This window comes from Fundulus heteroclitus, unplaced genomic scaffold (genome assembly GCF_011125445.2).
Source record: "Fundulus heteroclitus isolate FHET01 unplaced genomic scaffold, MU-UCD_Fhet_4.1 scaffold_159, whole genome shotgun sequence".
Taxonomy (NCBI): Eukaryota; Metazoa; Chordata; class Actinopteri; order Cyprinodontiformes; family Fundulidae; genus Fundulus; species Fundulus heteroclitus.
Window position 1 is genome coordinate 425,840 of NW_023396571.1, and position 6,000 is coordinate 431,839.

Genomic DNA, 6,000 nt, shown 5'->3' on the forward strand with positions numbered 1-6,000 from the left:
CCGGACAACCGTCTAGCCATCCATCCTTGGATTTTTTTAATGTTTGTTTTTTAATAAAGAAATAAAATTGTGTTTTTAAAGTGTAGTTTTTTACTGTAAATTAATATAAAACAAACAACCAAAGGAGGGTCTCCAAATTGGAAGACAATATGTAAACTTAAAATGTTTTTGAGGTCTTTAGTTTTTTTTGTTTGTTTTTTTTCTGTAAACAAGAAATAAAATAAAATTAAAAATAAATTTAATTTTACAAAGGAAAAAGTAATGTGCCAACGTGCAACATTTTGACCCTTTCTGGATGTTCTTCAGGCCAGGCACACAATGCAAATCAATGGTCTGCACACTACGGCTGTCAAAGCTCAAATGAGCCAGAGAACAGAGGGCCTCCTTATATAGACTCCAAGCTCCACCCCCTCAGTTTAAAATATGGCAAACCAGTATTAATCAATTTTACCCGTTTTTTAACCTAAAATAATTGTGTTTTAATGAATTTTACCCGTTTTAATTGTTTTTAAACAGTTTTTAATGGTTTTTAACAGTTTTTACCCATTTTTAATATTTTTAAAACATAAAAATATTTTTTTAGTAGATTTTGTCATCAACAAGTTTCTTAATGGTTTTTAACATAGAAAACTGTTCTTTCTTGGCTTCTCTGTTCCTCGTTTTGTCGTGTCTTCTTATTGTCTGTCCTTCCTTCTTTTGCGGTCTATTTATATATGCGGTATTTTTCCTTTTCAGGTTAGCGTTTCTTTATGGTAAGTATTTTTCTGTTACAGTTTTCTTTCAGGTAAGTATTTATTTTTCAGGTTTGTTCCAGGTTTCTTTCAGGTAAGTATTTCTTTTCCAGGTTTATTTAGGAGGAAGAACACTTTCTCGAAAACTCTCCCCACCCCGTCCGACGACAGGGGCAGTTTGGACTAGAGAGTTAAAGGTAATGCACGGGCCGGCGCACATCATTGTCCAGTCCCCAACTCCCTAAAAGGTTCCGCCCATAAGCTAATAAGGGGGGCTGCCCCTCTGGCCACCAAGAGAGAACCTATTGTCCAGTCTTCGTCCAGCCAAGAGCGAGCCAAGTCCCCTAAGTAAATACAGCGTTTAGAGCAAAGCGTAAAAAATAAGGTGGGCAAACTAAGGTAAGTAGACTTAGTGGTCTGGTAGTGGAGCTGAAAAGGGCTACCACACTTATAACTCCCATGCATTACCTGCTGCTGCCACGAATTCAGGTCAGCATGCTCCAAGACAGCTATAATTTTTTGAAAATTCCAATAATTGAAATAATTTTTTGAATTCCAAAAAGAGCTGAAGGGGGTCAAGGGAAAGGATAAAGCCAGGCCTACCATCCAGAAACAGGTATCGACAAACACCAGTAGATATAATGTTCTGATGAGCAACATGTGCTTTATCCTCACCCTCCTGGACAAGGCCATCTTGAACATTGGTGTCAGCCACCTGCTTAAGCCGGCTCTGTATTTAACAAAGTTTGGTCAGAAGGACCCAGAGACACTGGATGTGGCTGACTTGGTAGCTCCCGTAGGTGTTGCCAGTCTGTCTGTACACACGGCTTGTAAAATAGCCCCCATAGACCCCAACATCCACCTCCTGTTTTCTCTGTGTGGTCTTCAGGACTTGGTTGGCCCTCGTGGATCCCTGTATTCCATCTTGGGGATCCACGAGGCCACAAATTACCAGACTGACCTGGACCATTTGCCGCACAGCTTGGTGCCAACACTGCTGGATGCACTGTATGTTGAGGGTAAACTCACCTTCCTCCAGTTATATGTGGACTCACCACATGTACACTTCCAGATGCCATATAAACATCCGGTCAGTGGAACATTGGTGACGAGCCGTATGTCCCATCCGCAGTTCCAGCGTGCTCTCCTTTCCAGGGCATGGCAGTATCTGGCTCATATGGAGGACCTAAAGGAAAGGTTTGTCCAGCTCGGCCTCCGCATTGAACAAGTCCGGAGGTTTGAAAAGGAAATACCTTGGGAGATCAAACCAGACGTACTTCAGTCAGCATGAATTATACATGCTCTTTTCGGAGAACCCCTTGGTAGTTCCTTTCCAAGATCATGGTTTTGAACATGGCCTGCTCTCCACCCTTGACAACGTACTGGATTATTTTGTCAAGGAGCTTCGGACAATCTTTAAGAACGATGAGGGAGTTGCCAAGTATGATTCCTGCTGGAAAGCCTTCCAGTTGGAGTTAGCATTGGAGGAGCTTTTCTATGGGCATCCTCTTTCGCGGTCAGACTTCCCATTCAGCGTCAGCCTTGGAATCAATATGGTGGATCCCAAGAGCCTCACCCACATCAGAAGTTTCATTGGCTTGGCCCCACACACGGCAGCAAGTGCTGGTATACCCTTGGAGCACTGGACAAAAAATGATCTCCAAACTAAGCGTCTGGAGAGAATTTTTCCTGTGTGCCAGGTGCTTGAGGCTACACCAGCGCTTCTCGGCGTGAAGCTAGTCCACCTGCTTCTGTGTGACATATTTCGTCGAAACGACGACATTCCATATGCTGCGCGGTAAGATGAACGACCACCCGGCCGCTTATGCGGAAGCATAAAGTTGGATGTGTTGTGCAAGGACCTCAGCACAAAGAACAGCTTTCCTGCACCTCTGACCTTTGGTAGAGCACTACAGATGGTCGAGGAAGCTGGATGGGATCTCAAGGAGGCTCTCATTGAGGGCTTTATTTCAGAGAAGTTGCGGTTCTTTCCTAGAATCAAGTTCAGGGATGTGCGCGGGTTCCAAAAACTCTTCTGGAACTGTCGAGACTACGTCGTCCTGGAGTCTGAAGGCTACAATGTGCAACTCTCACAGGTTGCAACAGCTACTCTGCAGGTCTGTTCTTTGAATTATTCAAGGAACCTTGAAAAGTACAGAGACCATGGAATGTTGTGGATGAACAAGTTACTTGAGAGGTTACCCCAGAAAGTAAAGGGCACGCTGCGCCTAAATGTCTTGACCTTTGTCAGCTGCATTGGTATGATCATAAATGGTGATTATGTTGACTACAATCAGCTGTTCTGGGAAGGAGAACAGGCCTCAGATAACCATATAGCAATTTTAGGATCAAAACTGTTTTTCAAAAGAGAATGGAATGGAATAGAAATCAGAAAAATACACCTTATTATTTTTCATTTAATCCTTTTGGCCATCTGGTATCTAATTTAGAAATCCATATCCTCTCAGCTCTACGTCTCTGATCACTGAATCAGAGACGGCCTGAATAACTGTAGCGGTGACGGATTTCCAACCATGGTAAATAAAGTGTTCAACCAATGGGGTCTGTGTATTCTTTTTCCTTTTTATGTTGTATCTGTGTTGGGTAAATCTTACAAGTAATGTGTTTCCCGTCTCCCCTACATACTGAATACCACATTTTTTGCTGGTAATCAGATAAATGCAGTTGTTAGAGTGCGGGCTGCCTTGACATTGTGATAAGAAGACCATGTCACTGGAAAAACTATGCAACCATTGATAGTGCTGGAAAAATTGCCCCTTACCTTTCTGTTAGGGTTAGGTGAGGGGATATGAGCAGTCTCCCACTAGGGGAGACTGAGGTGCACGCTCCACCCTGCCGTTCATCTGAGGGCCTGGACTCTTTTATATATACGGGTTCGCCTTTGCTATATAAGTAATAAAGTTTTTTTCATTTACCTTCAGCGTCCCTTACTTCCTTCTAATTGGTTTTCTTCCTAATTTGGTTTATGTGGACTCTTTCTTTTAGGTTGCTTTCCTTTTCTTAGCTTTTGTTCTTGGGGTTTCCGTTTGATATCGTTTCTGTTTTCCCCTTGGGTTTCTGTTCCCTTTGACGATGTTTCGAATTGTTTTAGTCTTCTTCAGGTCTTTTCCTTTTGTAGCGTCTTAATTTAGATTAGGCACCTCCTGTTCTGTTCTTCCTTATATGTGGTTCTGTTCATCCTTCCTTTCGGTTTCTCCCTTTTATAGTTTTTCCTCCGTCCATCTTTTCGGTTTATTTTATCCTTAACTTAGGTTTTAGGTTTTCCTTATTTTAGATTTATTATTTCCATCAAGTTAGGGTTAGGGTTAGGAGGAACTATAAATTGTACTATAAATGGTACTATAAATTGAAACATGCCCTTGTTTTCAGAGAGCTTCCCACAAGGGATTATATGTTTGCCATTTGGCTATTATGTACATGTTAAGCATGCCACAAAGGATTATTGTGTGTCAACTAGGTATCAGGTCCATTTTCTAAGTGTTAGAGTTCTGATGGTCCATTTGTGGGGGGGGGGCAGCCTGCCACAAGGGATTATTTGTTTGCCATTTGGCTATTATGTACATGTTAAGCATGTCACGAGGGATTATCAAATATCATGTGCTTAAGCGTGACCTGTTTTACATCCTCAGCCTTCTGGACAGGGCCATCCACAACACAGAGGAGAGTCATCTCTTGAAGCCGGGACTTTACCTCACTGCCTTTGGGCAGAAGGACGAGGACACCTTGGAGCTGTTTAACCTGGTGTACCCCACGGGTGTGGCTAGCATGTCTTTACACACTGCTTGTGGGATATCAGCACGTGACCCAGGCATCAAGCTCCTCTTTTCCCGCTTTGCGCTCCATGAATTGGTTGGTCCTCATGGATCGCTATACTCTGTTTTGGGGATTCACGAGGCCACCAATTTCCAGACAGACCTTGATCACCATGAGCACAGCCTCCATGACACACTTTTGAAAGTGTTTAATGGTGAAGCCATGCTGAACTTTGTTCAGCTGTATGTGGATTCTCCCCACATCCACATTAGAATGCCACACAGGCATCCTGTGAGTGGGAAATTGGCCACCTGCTCTTTGTCCCATCCTCAGTTTGAGAGGGCCCTGACTAACAGAGGGTGGGAATACATTTGCCACATGGAGGACCTGAAACAGAAACTTTCTGTCCCGTTTGGTCTTCGGATTGAACAAGTCCAAAGATTTGAAAGGGACATTCCGTGGGAGATCGAGGCCTACGAGACCTTTTGTCTACCGGCATTACACGCGCTTTTTCTGGAGAATCCCCTCGTTCTGCCGTTCAGGGACCTCGACCTTGAACATGGGTTTAAGTCAACTTTGCAGAGGGTTGTCAGCTACTTCGTAGAGGAGCTGCGAAGTATCTTTGAGAATAATATGGGTGTTGCCAGATATGACCCAACGTGGAGGGCCTTCCAGATGGAGCTGGCGTTGGAGGAGCTCTTCTTTGGCCATCCCCTTGCCTCGTCAGACTTCCAGCTGAGTGTGAGCTTGGAAACCAACACTGTTAACCCCAACAGCCTTACCCACAGCCGAGGCTTCATAGGGTTGGCTCCCCACTCAGCTGCGAGTGCTGGCGAGGTACCACCCCCATTGCACCATTGGACCAAGAATGAGCTTCAGACGAAGTGGCTGGAGCGCATCTTCCCTGTTTGCCAGGCGCTAGATGCCACTCCAGCTGTTCTTGGTGCAACGGTTGTCCACCTTCTGCTCGCGGACATTTTTCGCACCAACACCAACATTCCCTATGCTGCCCTCAAAGCAGAACATCCCCCCGGTCGGATGTCGGGCAGCATGGACTTGGAGGTGTTGTGCGAAGACCTCAGCAGCAAGAACAGCTTCCCTGCTCCACTCACTTATGGCAGGGCACGCCAAATGATGGACAACAGCAGGAATGTGAAGGAGTGCCTTGTTGCAGGCTTTAACTCGGAAAAGCTAAGGGTCTTCCCCCACATCAAATTTCGAGACGTTCGTGGTTCCCGAAAGTTGTTCTGGAACTGCCGGGACTACGTTGTCTTGGAATTTGAGGGGCATGACCTTAACCTTTCGAAGGTTGCAACAGCCACCCTTCAGGTATGCACAGAGGTGGAGCGTCGTTCCCTGAGTTACTCGAGGAATCTCGAGAAGTACCGAGACAATGGGATGGTGTGGATGGAGAAGGTACTTCAACAGATTCCTTCGAAGATCACTGGAACGCTCCACCTCAACGTGCTTACGTTCGTGAGTTGTGTTGCCATGA